The 14,827-nt window shown below is 38.1% G+C and overlaps 1 protein-coding gene across 4 annotated transcripts in view; it reads right to left on the bottom strand.

Annotated features, from left to right (window-relative positions):
- Window positions 1-14,521, bottom strand: part of STYK1 (serine/threonine/tyrosine kinase 1) — a 46,022-nt gene extending 31,501 nt beyond the window's left edge. For 2 of the 4 annotated variants that reach the window (XM_084956773.1, XM_084956777.1), the window contains exon 1: window positions 14,139-14,289. The gene's annotated coding sequence lies outside the window, so the exon portion shown is untranslated. Of the gene's footprint in view, window positions 1-14,138; window positions 14,290-14,350 lie in introns of those variants that run through there. The other 2 variants (XM_084956775.1, XM_084956778.1) reach the window with 2 other exon arrangements.
- Between the last annotated feature and the right edge of the window lie 306 nt (window positions 14,522-14,827).

Genomic DNA, 14,827 nt, shown 5'->3' with positions numbered 1-14,827 from the left:
ATGAACCCCTGGAAATCTGCCCCATGCATTTCCAAGGTTGAACAGACTTTACGTTCCAGTTGTATTTTCCTTGCTAGCATTGCAGGGATTTAAGAATTTTCTACTGAATATTCTGCTTATTCAGTCCTCCACCAGAACTCATTTTGATTCATACTAAGATATCAGCCCCAAGGAACACTGAAGGGGTCAGGCTTGGGGCTAAAGAGAAAGATCACTGAGGTAGGAGGCAGGGCAGTTCCAGATCAGACTGGTTGGATTGGTGGAACGTGCTTATAAATCTGGTGGAAAACGAGGCAGTCAAGACAGATTTTCAGCATTCCCTTAGCTCCCCTCCCCCTTCCTTGAACCGTAAGCCAAACTTGTCACTTCTACTGGGGATAAACAAGTCCTTTCATGCTGCTGTAGCCTCTGAGTAGTCAGAGGCAGCACTGACTTTGGGCCCCAGCTGAAGAGGTATCATGCAGCACGTAGACAAATGTCAGTAGGCACTTCCCCTGTCTGGGCTAAGCCAACCCCATCTGACTTCAAAGGGACCTTGGAGAAGTTTATCCTAATGATACAAACTAGAGGTGGTTTTGACATGTAGTTGGTACTAATAGCTCATTACCGTCAGGAGTAGAAGTGCTTAGGAGTATCTTGTCTAAACTCTGATTTATCATCTTTGGCAAATATTTTTGTCATTCAGGTGACAGCATAATATGATTCTAAAATAACTGGTGTCTCCTAGAGTTGTTCAACACAACACCCCACATTTACCCAACAACACAGAACATTTGTTAAATCATTCAAAACTGATAATAAGATGAAAGCTAATAACGGTGATGCTTTCTTCAGGAAGCTAATTGGGTTAAAATGTGAGTATTATGTATTATTGAGATTTTTCCCTGACCATGATATATATACTTTGAAACACTTTTTTTTCTTAAACTTTAGCATCTGCTACAATTTGTTCTTAGTAGAATTCTAATGCAGCCTAGAATTATATACATGTAACAATTTAAATTTAAATCATTGTTCTAGAAACAGCACCTTATTAGTATGTTTTTTTTTTTTTTTACCCTACAACTTTAAGAACTACTTTTTTTTTTCTTTTTAGGGCCACTCCTGTGGCATATGGAAGTTCCCAGGCTAGGTATCAAATTGGAGCTGCAGCTGCCAGCCTACACCACAGCCACAGCAACCCCAGATCCTTAAGCCACTGAGTAGGGCCAGGGATTGAACCCACATCCTCATGGATACTGGTCAGGTTCATTACCACTGAGCCACAACAGAAACACCCAAAAACTACTATTAAATATATAAAGATGAGGCAATTTACTAGGGCCGAAAATATAAGATGTTAACAGCTGTAAAAGAAAAAAAAAAATGAAACAGGGTTCCTTTTCATTCATCATTCTTACCAGTAATTTAGTCTATAAAAGTATAGGAGTTCTCTGGTAGCCTAGCATTTGAGGATTCGGCATTGTTACTGCTGTTTGATCCCTGGTCCAGGAACTCCCACATGGCGTGTGTGTGGCCAAAAATAAATAAATAAGAGTGTAGGGCCAAACAATTCAATCACTATCTTCAAGTTGCTGTGATCATGCAATTGTTAATTGGTTGTGTTGAGGAGGTGGGGCCAAGAGGACAGAGTAAAAGACCCTGAGCTCACCTCTTCCCATGGCACTCCAAAGTTACTATTTACAGAACAATTATCAATGAGAATGACCTAAAGACAAGCACAAAAGATTTTTTTGGTCTTTTTTTGTGGGGCAGGGTGCACCCATTTCATATGGAAGTTCCTGGGCTAGGGGTCGAATCAGAGCTGTACCTGCCAGCCTACACCACAGCCACAGTAATGCTGTATCTGAGCCACATTTGTGATCTATATCACAGCTCACAGCAATGCCAGATGCTTAACCCACTGAGCAAGGCCGGGGATCGAACCTATGTCCTCATGGATACTAGTCAGGTTTGGAACCACTGAGCTACAATGGGAAGTCCACAAAAGATTTTTCACATCTAAAAATTCAAAGAAGAAACCACAATGAGATAGGTAGGAGGAGCAGAAAACTGTGTATTCAAGACCCACACCCCCTGCTGAGTGACCCACAAACTGGAGGATAATAACAATTTCAGAGGTTCTTGCCAAGGAATGAGGTTCTGAGTCCCACACTGGGCCCCCAAGCCTGGGCCTTCCTGCACCAGGAAGATGAACCCACAGACTAGTTTTGGTTTTGAAGGCCAGGAGGGCTTGCATAGAGAGATTTGGAGGGCTATAAGAAAAAGAGATTCATTTTTAAGGATCTCACACAAAATCTCACATCCTCTAAGACTCAGTGCAGAGGCAGTCATTCGAAAGGAGCCTGGATTGGACTCCTTGTGCTGACCTTGGAGAGCCTCTCAGAGAGGTAGGAAGCAAATGGGATTCTCTCTGGGGACAAAGGTGCTGTCAGCAGTCATTCTGGGGAGCTCATTCTACCATAATGACACTGCTGCTGGCAAGCAACATTTGGGAATCCTCCTTCTAGCCATGTAGCACCAAGGGCTTACTCACAAACTAGCCAGTTGGCACAAGTCATAGGACCCCACAGTCCCAGAAACCAGCTATGTGAGGTAACAGCTCTACCCACCAGCAAGCTGGAATCACCCTTGAGACCTTCTCAGAACCCCAAAAGCAGCCACTCTCGGACCCAACCCCATAAACTAGTGGACCAGAATCCTCCAAGTGAGGCAGGGTCTGGAGGCCAACTGGGCTGGGGGCAAGCCCCACATACTAGCACACCACAGCAGAAGGGCCCATGCAGCTCACATAGGGGGCATACCTAGAGTATATAATTCTGGTGACTAAAGGGGAGTGTGCCTCCATAAATAAGCCACTTCATCAAGATTGGGATATGTAACAAACCCACCGAATATATATAAATAAAAACTGAGAACTAGGCAACAAGCTAAAATCCCATAAAAAGAACTAAGATAAATGAAAGTATGCAAAAGACCCAGTCAAGAGTTTAGAGTAATGAATATAAATAATTTCAATGAATTAAGGAGAAGAAAGAATAAACCCAGTGAGAAGTTTAATAAAGAATTAGAAAATATAAAGAAATACCAAACAGAACTGAAAAATACAATAACTAAAGTAAAAATCACACTTGAAGGAAGAATGGTAGATTAGATTATACAGGGACTGGATCAGTGAAGTACGAAACAGAGTAGTGGAAATTACTCTGAACAGAAAAAAGAAAAAAAATTTCAAAATGAGGATAGTTTAGGAGACCTTTGTATAACATCAAGTGTACTGACATTCACATTTTAGGAGTCCCAGAAAGCGATAATAGAGTAAGAGGCAGAGAAATTATTTGAAGAAATAAAAGCTTAAAACTTCCATAATTTGGGGGGGGGAGATATCCAGGTCCAGAAATCACCGAGAATCCCAAACAAGATGAACCAAAGAGATCCACGCCATGACACATTGTAATGCAAATGACAGACCTTAGAGAATCTTAGAAGCCGCAAGGGAAAAGCAACTACTTTGTTCATGTGAGCTCCCATAAGACCATCAGCTAACTTTTCAGCAGAAACTTTGCAGGTCAGATGAGAGTGGCACCATGTCTTTAAAGTAAGAAGAGGAAAAAAAATCTATAACCACAAACACTCTTCCTGACAATGCTATTATTCAGATCTGAAAAAGAGATTTACAGCCAAACAAAATCTAAAAGAGTTGAGCACCACTAAATCAGCTTTTCGAGAAATGTTAAAGGGACTTCTCTAAGCAGAAGAGAAAAAGCCACAACTAGAAATATAAAAGTCACGAAAGGAAAAATCTCATTGGTAAAGGCAAATGTACAGTAAAGATAGTAGATCAACTATTTACAAAGCTAGTAGAAAGGTTGAAAGATGAAATTAGTAAAGCATCTGTATCTACGATAATAGTTAAGGAATGTACAAAATAAAAAGATGTAAAATATGGTCTAAATAACGCTCAGTATGTATGGGGAGGTTAAATGTAGGGTTGTTAGAATATATTTGAACTTGAGATCATTAAGTTAATAATCATGCAAATATTTAGGTTGCTATATATAAATTTCATAGTAACCACAAACCAAAAATCTAAAATAGATACACACACACACACATACACACACACACACACAGAAAGAAACCCTATATAGCCCTAAAGATTGTCATCAAATCACGAGGGAAGAGAGCAAGTGAAGATGGGAGGAACAAAAAAGAATGACAAAGACAATCCAAAAACAACTAACAGGAGTTCCTTCATGGCTCACCAGGTTGGGGATCTGGCATTGTCACTCTGGCTCTGGTTACAGCTATGGTGTGGATTTTATCCCTGGCCCAGTATATCTGCATGCCAGGGACAGGGCCAAAAAAATTTTTACAAAAAACAAGTAACAAAGTGGCAATAATTACACATATATCAATAATTACATTAAATGTAGATGTACTAAATACTCTAATCAAAAGACATAGAGTAGCTGAATGGATTTAAAAAAACAAGAGACTCACTTCAGATCTAGAGACACATAAGACTGAAAGCAAGGGGAGAGGAAAAAGTACCCCATGTAAATGAAAACAAAAAGAAAGCTGGGGTAGCAATAATTATATCAGACAAAATGGACTTTAAAACAAAGACTAACAAGAGACAAAGAAGACATTACATAATGACCAAGGGAGCAATCCAAGAAGAAGATATAACAGTTGTAAATATAGATGCACCTAACACAGGAGCACCAACATGCACAAAGCAAATATTAACAAACATGAAAGGAGAAATTGACACTAACACAACAAGAGTAGGGGAACTTTAACACACTGGTTACAGCAATGGACATATATCATCCAAACAGAAATGCATAAGGAAACACTTGCCTTAAATGATAGATTGGATCAGATAGACTTTATAGATGTAAATAGAACATTCTATTCAAAAGCAGCAGAATATACATTCTTTTCAAGTGCACATGGAACATTTTCCAGGACAGATCATATGCTAGGCCACGAGTCTCAATAAATTTTAAATGATTGAATCATATCAAGCATCTTTTCCAACTGCAATAGTATGTGACTTGAAATCGACTACGAGAAACTATAACATGTGGAGGATAAACAATATGCTATTAAAGAACCAATGGGTCACTGAAGAAATAAAAAAGAAATTTTTAAAAATACCTGAGGACTAATTAAAATGGAAGTACAATGATCCAAAATCTATGGGACACAGCAAAATTAGTTCTAAAAGGGAAATTAATAGAAATATAAGCCTACCTCAGGAAATAAGAAAAACCTCAAATAACAACCTAAACTTGCACCTAACAGAACTAAAAAATAAAGAAAAAATAAAACCCAGTAAGGTGTTCCCATTGTGGCTAAACAGTAATGAAACTGACAGGTATTCATGAGGATGAGAATTCAACCCCTGTCCCTGCTCAGTGGGTCAAGGATCCATCGTTGCCATGAGCTGCAGTGTAGGTCACAGACATGTCTTGGATCTGATGTTGCTATGTCTGTAGCATGGGCCAGTAGCTGTGGCTCCAATTTGACATCTCTGCTGGGAACTTCCATATGCTGTGGGTGTGGCCTTAAAAAAATTAGTAGAAGAAAAAATTATAAAGATCAGAAAAGAAATAAATTAAATAGAGACTTAAAAAATAAAGAACAATGAGCTGCTTCTTTGAAAAATTAGACAAAATTCTTAAGCCTTTAATCAGACTCATCAAGAAAAACAGAAAGAGGGCCAAAGAAATAAAATAAAAAAATAAAAGTGAGAAGTTACCACCAAAAGCACAGAAATACAAAGGACCATAAGAGACTACTACAAACACTTATACACCAATGAAATGCACACTCTAGAAGATATAGATAAATCTAGAAAGATATAGTCACCCAAGACTGAATTAGGAAGAAAGAGAAAATATGAACAGACCAATTGCCAGTATGAAATTGAATCAGTAATCAAAAATATCCCCAAAAAAGAAGTTTAGGACTAGATGCCTTTACACGTGAATTCTGCCAAACATTTAGAGAATTAACACTTAACCTTCCCAAACTATTAAAAAAAAAAACTGAATAGAAAGGAATGCTTCCAAACTCATTCTACAATGCAGGCATTACCATAATATCAAAACCAGGCAAATATACCATAAAAAAAAGAATATCAGATGCCAGTATTACTGATGAATATTGATGCAAAAATTTTCAACAAAATATCAACAAGTAGAATTCAACAATACATTAAAAGGATCATACACCATGAACAAGAGGGATTTATTGTAGGGATGCAAGGATGGTTCAATATCCCCAAATCAATCAGCGTGATACACCACATTAACAAATCGAAGAATAAAGATCCTATGATCATCTCAATAGATGCAGAAAAAGCTTTTTATAAAACTTTATATCCATTTATGACAAAAACCCTCAGCAAAGTATATATAAAGGTAACATATTTCAACATAATAAAGACCATATATGTCAAGTCCACAGCTAACAGTGAAAAGTTGAAAGCATTTCCTCTAAGATCAGGAACAAGACAAGGATGCCCACCCACACCACTTTTATTCAACATAGTATTGGAGTTCCTAGCCACAGCAATCATAGAAGAAAAAGAAAAACAAGGAATTTAAATGGAAATGGAAGAAGTAAAACTCTGTTTGAAGATGACATGATATTATATATAGAAAACCCTGAAGATACACTCAAAAAGCTACCAGAACTAATACATAAAGTTGAAGGATACAAAACTAAAATATAGAAATAAGTTCTGTTTCTAAATACTAACAATGAACAATGAAGCAGGAAGAGAAATTAAGAAAACAATCCCACTTACAACTGCATCAAATAGAATACAATTCCACAGAATAAATCTAGCCAAGGAGGTAAAAGATCTGTACTAAGAAAACTCCAAGTCACTGATGAAAGAAACTTAAAAGAAAACAAACAGATGGAAAGCTATACCATGTTCGTGGGTTGGAAGAATTAATACTGTTGAAAGGACCATACACTGCAAGGCAAACTACAAATCCATGTAATCCTCATCAAAATACCAATCGTATTTTGTACAGAATTAGTACAAATAATTCTCAATTTGTATAGAAGCACAAGAGACCCCCCCCCAATGGTCAAACTATCTTCAGAAAGAACAAAGCTGGAAGTATCACACTCCTTGATTTGCAACTATACTACAAAGCTAAAAAGTTATGGTAATCAAAACAGTACAGTATTGGCACAAAACTGACACATAGGTCATTGGAACAGAATAGCCCAGAAATGAACACACACTTACATGGTCAATTACCCTATGACATAGGAAGAAAAAATTTATAATGGGGAAAAGACAGCCTTTTCAGTAAATGTGGTATTGTGAAAACCAGACAGCAACATGCAAAAGAATCAAACTGGACTCCTTTCTCACAAGATATACAAAAATAAACTCAGAATGGATTAGAGACTTAACTGTAAAGACCTGAAACCATAAACTCCTAGAAGAAAACACAGGTAGTATGCATTTTGACATAGCAATATTTTTTTGAATATGTCTCCTCAGGCAAGGGGAACAAAAGAAAAAAAAAACGCAATGAAACAAAACAAATGGGACTACATCAAACTAAAACATTTTTGCACAGTGAAGGAAACCCTCAGTAAAGTGAAAAAGCCACCTACTGAATGGAAGAAGATATTTGCAAACAATATATCTGACAAGAGGTTAATATATAAAATATACAAAAAACTCACACTCATCAAAAAAAAATACCCAATTACAAAAATGGGCAGAGGACCTGAAGAGAATTTTTCCAAAAACATACAGGTGGCCAATAGACACACAAAAAGATGCTCAACATTGCAAATCACCAAGGAAATGCAAATCAAATCACGATGAGATAATGCCTCACACCCATCAGAATGGATTTTCTCAAAATAATAACAAACAAGTGTTGGTAAGGATGTAGAGAAAAGGGAACCCTAATATACCATTAGTGGAAATGTAAATCAGTGTGGCCACTAAGGGGAACAGGTCCCTCAAAAATTGAAGACAGAACTACCATATAATCTAGAGATTCTTCTTCCGTGTAATTTTCTGAAGAAAAACATACTAATTCAAAAAGCTATATGTACCCCCATTTCATTGCAGCATATTCATAATAGCCAAGGTATTCGAGTAACCTAAATATCTATCAATCGATGAATAGACAGAAAATATGTGAGATAGATGGATAGATAGATAGATAGATGAGATAGGCAGACATACAATGGAATATTATTCAGTCATAAAAAGATAAAACCTTGCCATTTGTGACATTGATGAACCTAGAGGGTATGATTCTATATAAACTAAATCAGAGAGAAAAACAAATACCATGTGATTTCACTTACATGTAGAATCTGAAAAACAAAGCAAATGGATAAACACAGCAAACAGAGGTAGATTCATAGATACAGACAACAAACAGGTGGTGGCCACAAGGGAAGAGGGTAGGGCAATGTGTGAAATAGTTGAGGGAGATTAAAAGGTTCAAACTTCCAGGTACAAAATAAATGAGCCATGAATATGAAATATATAACAGGAAATACAGTCAATAATATTGTAATAACTTTGGTAACAGATGGTAACTAGACTTATTGTGGTGACCATTTTGTGATGTACAGAAATATCAAATCACTATTTTGTCCACCTGGAACTAACATAGTTTCGTAGTTCAATTATATTTTAGTTAAAAAGGAAAAGAATTGTCTGTACTGGCAACTGGCTACTGCAATGCCAAGAAGGCTTGTTATTACAAATAAGAAAACAGATTTGGTGCAGGAGACAGATAATACTTAAAAGCTGAGCTAGAACTTAGACCAATGAGGATTAAAGAAAGCATGAGCATCAGAAATTTCTTCTAGTCCCTGAAATCTCACCCTTAGGGAATGGCATTCACAGCATGATACAGCTGAAAAGTACACTGCCCAATCCAGCTGGAGTTTTAAGGAGAGGAAAGTTGTGGAGAAGGTCACCTGAGCTAAGGGATGGATAGGACCCTGAGCTAAGGGATGGATAGGACCCTGAGCTAAGGGATGGACAGGACCCCCTTCACTTCGTCCCCATTTTCCTTTTCTTATTTTTATCTCCTCAATTAAATTCTAACCTATATCCTCATTACCATTCAGGTGAGGAAATGCAGAGAAATTATGAGAAATTGAAAAATGGAAGACTCATTTTTTTTTAATCTCAAAGATTTAAATCTTGGAAGAAGTACCCCACCCCCCAAGGTTTGCCAGTCTACGTCAACCTTTCATTTTCTAAGGCAGAATAATAACAATTAAAAAAACAACTAAGCACACTGAGGTACGTACTTTGTTCTTTCACTGCCATCACCCCCCCACACACAAAGTGCCAGAACTTAAAACAGATTTCAGGTCCTTGGACTCAGGACAGGACTCTTTCCACTCTACACTGAAGTCCATGTAATTATTTTCTTTTTCTGTGTGTATATTTGTTCTCTTCTACATTTATTTTTTCCAGTTAGTTACCTGTATCCAAGTAATGATATGATATGTTAATATAGAGCATTGAATACCTAACATACTTATTCAGTTTTCCTATGATTAACTGTTTCTTCCCAACCAGACAGTAATTTCTTTGAGGGTCTTCTCAGTTTCTCTACTTCCTTTTCTTAGCACACCCCAGAAGTAGGCACAGAACAGTAATATGGTGGGGAGTTAGAAAAGAGAGCATGAAAGACTTCATGAGAATAAGAATTTGGGGACTTTGGCTATTTTCTTCCAAGCACCTGGAAACAGGGCTTTTTCTGGGTGCATTTCAGTATGGGTTTACTACACACTACAGTAGCTCAATGGTTCACAACTATCAGTAGCTGTCAGTGAGTGGTGGGAAGAAAGCTTGGTCTGAAATGAATGAACAACAAAGATGGGGACAGGATTTGTAACAGGAGGTCACAACCACAAAAATAAAAGGGAAAGACGGGAGACAAAATGGGGATGATGTTGAAGGACTGATAGGAAAAACAAATTAAGAAAAAGAGAAGACAGAGATATGACCAATCAAGATGGTGGAGTAGGAGGAGGTCCCACCTCCTTCCACACATACATCAAAAATACACCTACATGTGGAAAAATTCTCACTGAAAATTAATTACAGAATGGCAGAAAGACTCCTCAACCAAGGCTGTAAGAATGAGCCACATCTAATTGGGTAATAAGGGAAAAGAAGCAGTCAGGTCAAGACCTGTGCCCCTGAAAGGCGATTCAGGGGAAAAGGAAGATTACACAGGTGGAAAGTGAGGCGTGAACAGTTCAAGCCACTTATTGGGCACTCTAGTCCTAGGTTCCTACACATGGGAGACTATCCTCATTGGCTTGTTGAAAGACCACCATTGGGACTAACAGGAGTACTGCAGAGAGCCTGGACATGCACTTGCTTGTCCCAGCCTATGCAAATAGAACACTCCAACTCCTCTTACTTCAAATCACATTGGGGCACTGGATCTGAGGTGGCCATGAATGGGAAGAAGGCTCAGCTGTAAGACACAGTCCTGTGGCAGAGCCTGGGTGGGGCAGTGGCACCCATTGATGGTGCTCACTCAAGCAGCACTTCAGAAGAAGCTCATATCTTTGAGGTGGCCAGTCCACCCCAGCTCACTCCCCAATACACATCTCAGGTCCACATGAGCATCGCCTTTCCTGTGGTGATACTCCACAGTAGAGTTGGAGGGGGCAGAGGCTGAGGTCAGCGATCAGCTGTGTGGCACAAAAGGGACTTGGATCCAAGGCTGCATCTGAGCAGAGTAAGGGAAACAACTGTGGGAGTCTGCACAGGCAGCACATCAGAGACAATTCGGACCTCAGTCTGTGACTGACGTGAGCAAACAGCCCCCATGGCTCCCCTTGCTTCAGCACTACCCTCCTCTGGGACAAGGATCCGAGAATAGGTAGAGGGGAAAACACACACTTAAAGGGAACAGAGCCAGCTCAGCCCAATTCTCAGGGCTTCTGCTCTAGCAACTTGGGGTCAGATCCCAATAGTGCTGTGATAGCCTCTGAGAGGAGGAAAAGTTCTGCTTCATACTAACTCCAAACCTAGCTCCTCCATCTCCAGCCCCACCTCCTACCAAGGTGAGAGCTGCCGGCACACACTGAGGAAAGATATGACATGTATCCACATTAAATCCGGCACTCCCCCCAAAGGCACTGGATATACACAGACTGTATAGAAAAGCTTCTACATAAGAACAGCTCTTTATGACTGAGGTAACTGTTTCACCTAAATTCATAGAGGCAGAGAAAGTTAAGCAAAATGAACTGCTCCCAATTAAAAGAACAAGGAAAAAACCCTGAAAAATAAATAACAGAACAGAAATAAACAATTACCAGGTAAAGAATTCAAAGCCTCAGTAATAAGAATGTTAACTGAGTTAGGGAAAGGGATAGATTAAAACGGTGATAATTTTAACAGGGAACTAGAAAATATTAAAAAAAAAAAAAAACCTCAATCAGAAATGAAGAATTCAATAACTGAAATAAATAACACACTAGAATAAATGAATACCAAATTAAGTAATACAGAAAAACACATAAGTGATTTGAAAGATAGAACAATGGAAATCACCCAATCATAACAGCAAAAAGAAAGTCAAGTTTTAAAAAATGAAATCAATCAAAGATATCTCTAAGATAATATTAAGTGCACCAATAGTTGCATTAAAGGAGGTCCCAGAAGGAGAAGAGAGAAAAAAGGGAATCAAAAATCATTTATAATTGCTTCAAAAAAGAATAAATACCTAGGAGTAAACCTAACTAAGGAGGTAAAAGATCTGTACTCAGAAAACTATGAGACACTGATACAAGAAACTGAAAATGACACAAACAGATGAAAAGATATACTATGTTCATGGATTGGCAGAATTAATGTTGTTAAAATGATCATTATTGCCCAAGCAATCTACAGATTCAATGCAGTTCCTATCAAAATATTGATGGGTATTTTTCACAGAACTAGAACAAATAATGAAGAAAGTTGTATGGAAACACAAAAGGCCTCAAATAACCAAAACAATCTTGAGCAAGAACAGAGCTGGAGGTATCATTGTCCCTAACCAGACTAGACTACAAGTCTACAGTAATCAAAACAATATGGCACTAGCACAGAAACACATACATACATCAGTGGAACAGAACAGAGAGCAGAAATAAACCCAGGCACTTTTGATTAATTAATCAACAACACAGGAGGCAAGAATATACAATGGAGAAAAAGTCTCAACAAGCAGTATTGGGAAAACTAGACAGCTACATCAATGAGTTTTGAACCCCCTCACATCATATGCAAGAATAAACTCAAAATAGTTTAAAGACCTAAATGTAAGACCTGAAATCATAAAACTTTAAGAAGAGAACATAGGCATTATACTCTTTGATATAAATTGTAGCAATAATTTTTTGAATCAGTCTCCAAAGGCAAAAGAAATAAAGACAGAAATAAACAAATGGGACTTAATTAAAGACTTCTGCACAGTAAAGGAAACCACTGAAAAAATGAAAAGACAACCTATGAAGTGGGAGAAAATATTTGCAAATGATATGACCAACAAGAGGTTAATATACAAAATACATAAATAGTTCACAAAACTCAATATCAAAAATCAACCCAATCAAAAAAAAAAGAAACGGTCGAAAGGCCTGAATAGACATTTTGCCAAAGATGTACAGATGGCTAACAGGCACATGAAAAGATGCTCAACATCGCTCATCAGCAGGGAGATGAAAATCAAAACCACAATGAGATATCACCCCACATCTGTTTAAAATAGCTTTAAATAACAAATGTTGAAGAGGATGTGGAGAAAAGGAAACTCACTACATTGTTAGTGTGAATGTAAACTGGTACAGCCACAGTGGAAAACAGTATGGGTGTTCCTCAGAAAACTAAAAATAGAACTAACATATGATCCAACAACTCCACATGTAGGTGTGTATCCAGAAAAAGGAAAACACTAATTTGAAAAGATAAATGCACCTCAATGTTCACAGCAGCATTATTTACAATAGCCAAAAAAAGAAGCAACACAAATGGCCATCAACAAATGGATAGAAAAGACATGAGATGATCGATAGATAGATAGATAGATAGATACAGACATAGGCATAGATATAGATAATGGAATATTACTCAGCCATAAAAATGATATTTTGCCATTTGCACAACATGGATGCATCTGCAGAGTATTACATATTGTGAAATAAGTCAGAACAAATACGAATTTCATATTTATTTGTGGAATCTAAAAAAATAAAATGAATGTATATAGCAAAACAGAAACAGATCCACAGATATAGAAAGCAAACTAGTGGGGAAAGAGAAGCAGGAAGGGGCAAGATAGAGGTAGAAGATTAAGAGGTACAAACTACTTTGTAGAAAACAGATAAGCAAAAAGCACGTATTGTACAGCACAGAGAATTATAGCCATTATTTTGTAATAACTTTAATGGAGTATAATCTACAAAAATACTGAATCACTATGCTGTACACTTCAAACTAATGTAATATTATAAATCAACTATACTTTAATAAAAAAGACATATTAAGAAGAAAACTAAAATTTGATTAACAAAGAACAGCATATCCCACTGTACAATTTTTAAGCCTGAGTACAGATATCATCTCATTTAAATATCAGGACAACCCCATGACGGAATTACATTGTTATGTTTACCAGATGCGAAGCTGAGGCTGAGAGCAGTGAGTCTGAAGCCACATCTGAACGACTGTATCGCCCTGTGATAAGGAATTCCTGTACTTGCTTATTTTTATCCCCCCTCTCCTGATTGCCTTCTCTCCAGAAATACAAAGACGCTCCTCAGCACTTAGCTTTCTGGCTGCCTCTGGCCTTGCCAAAATTGCTGAGGCAAATTTAGTCTTTCCTTAAAGTAAGACAGACTAAAACCCATGAGATGCTTGTTCCAAAGAAATATAGATTCATTCACCAGGTGATTGTTGTATGTTCACATAAAACACAAACAGCCACTCGCAACCATCCCACTTGCGGCTGAGTCCCTCTTTTTCTTCCCAAACACCCAAGTCCACCCCTAGCTGCATCACTGCCACCCCCTTCCCACCCTTTGAACGCCCAAGCCCTTTTCACTACCGTTTCCCTCCTCCGGCCACTCTATTTCAGATGAAACTGGCCCAACCAGGAAAAAAAAAAACCGTTTTGGGCAGGGCACGTTGTGCCCGCCTCAAGGAAAGGCTTTTCAGTCCCTCCTTCCCAATGCGGAGCGTAGCTGCCGGCAAAGGATGGAGTTTGGGCGGGCTCCCCACAAAGGAAAGTCTGCGGGCACTGAGGTTTCCGGGACTCACCACACATTAGCCAGCAGGAAACCTCTGCCGAAACTGTAAAAGTTGGATGTGTTGCTGATCAACTTATTCATTTCCTTCTCTAGCGATTGCTATACAGGCATAAAGGAGACGCCAGGGCAGCTGTAAATGTAGTCGAGATAAAGCTCATCAGCGCCACCTCCTGGAAGATCCAATAACAGCTGCCTTTGTTGGTACTCAAAATGGTCAGGATTTGATGTTTAGTTTAGCTCTAGGGACAATTGCAACCAGGTAATATTGACCACTGCTATGACATGAGGGAATCTCTATGGGATAAGTGAAAACAAAAATCCCAGGAGTAGTTAATCAATCATTCACATATGCTTTTTAAATAATTTATTTTCTGAGTTCTCTACGATAAACAAGGTAGTCATGATACCTGGCCCACATGGAATTTATAATCACAGGAGAAATACTGAAGAAAAATACACCACTTGGAGAATTCCAAATTAGACACTA

The sequence above is a fragment of the Sus scrofa genome, chromosome 5 (genome assembly GCF_054392235.1).
Source record: "Sus scrofa isolate SSC_HxYL_T2T_F1_AM1 chromosome 5, Sscrofa_HxYL_maternal_Yorkshire_Landrace_v2.0, whole genome shotgun sequence".
Taxonomy (NCBI): Eukaryota; Metazoa; Chordata; class Mammalia; order Artiodactyla; family Suidae; genus Sus; species Sus scrofa.
The sequence above is the reverse complement of the archived record's forward strand: the minus strand, read 5'-3'. Positions and strand labels throughout refer to the sequence as shown.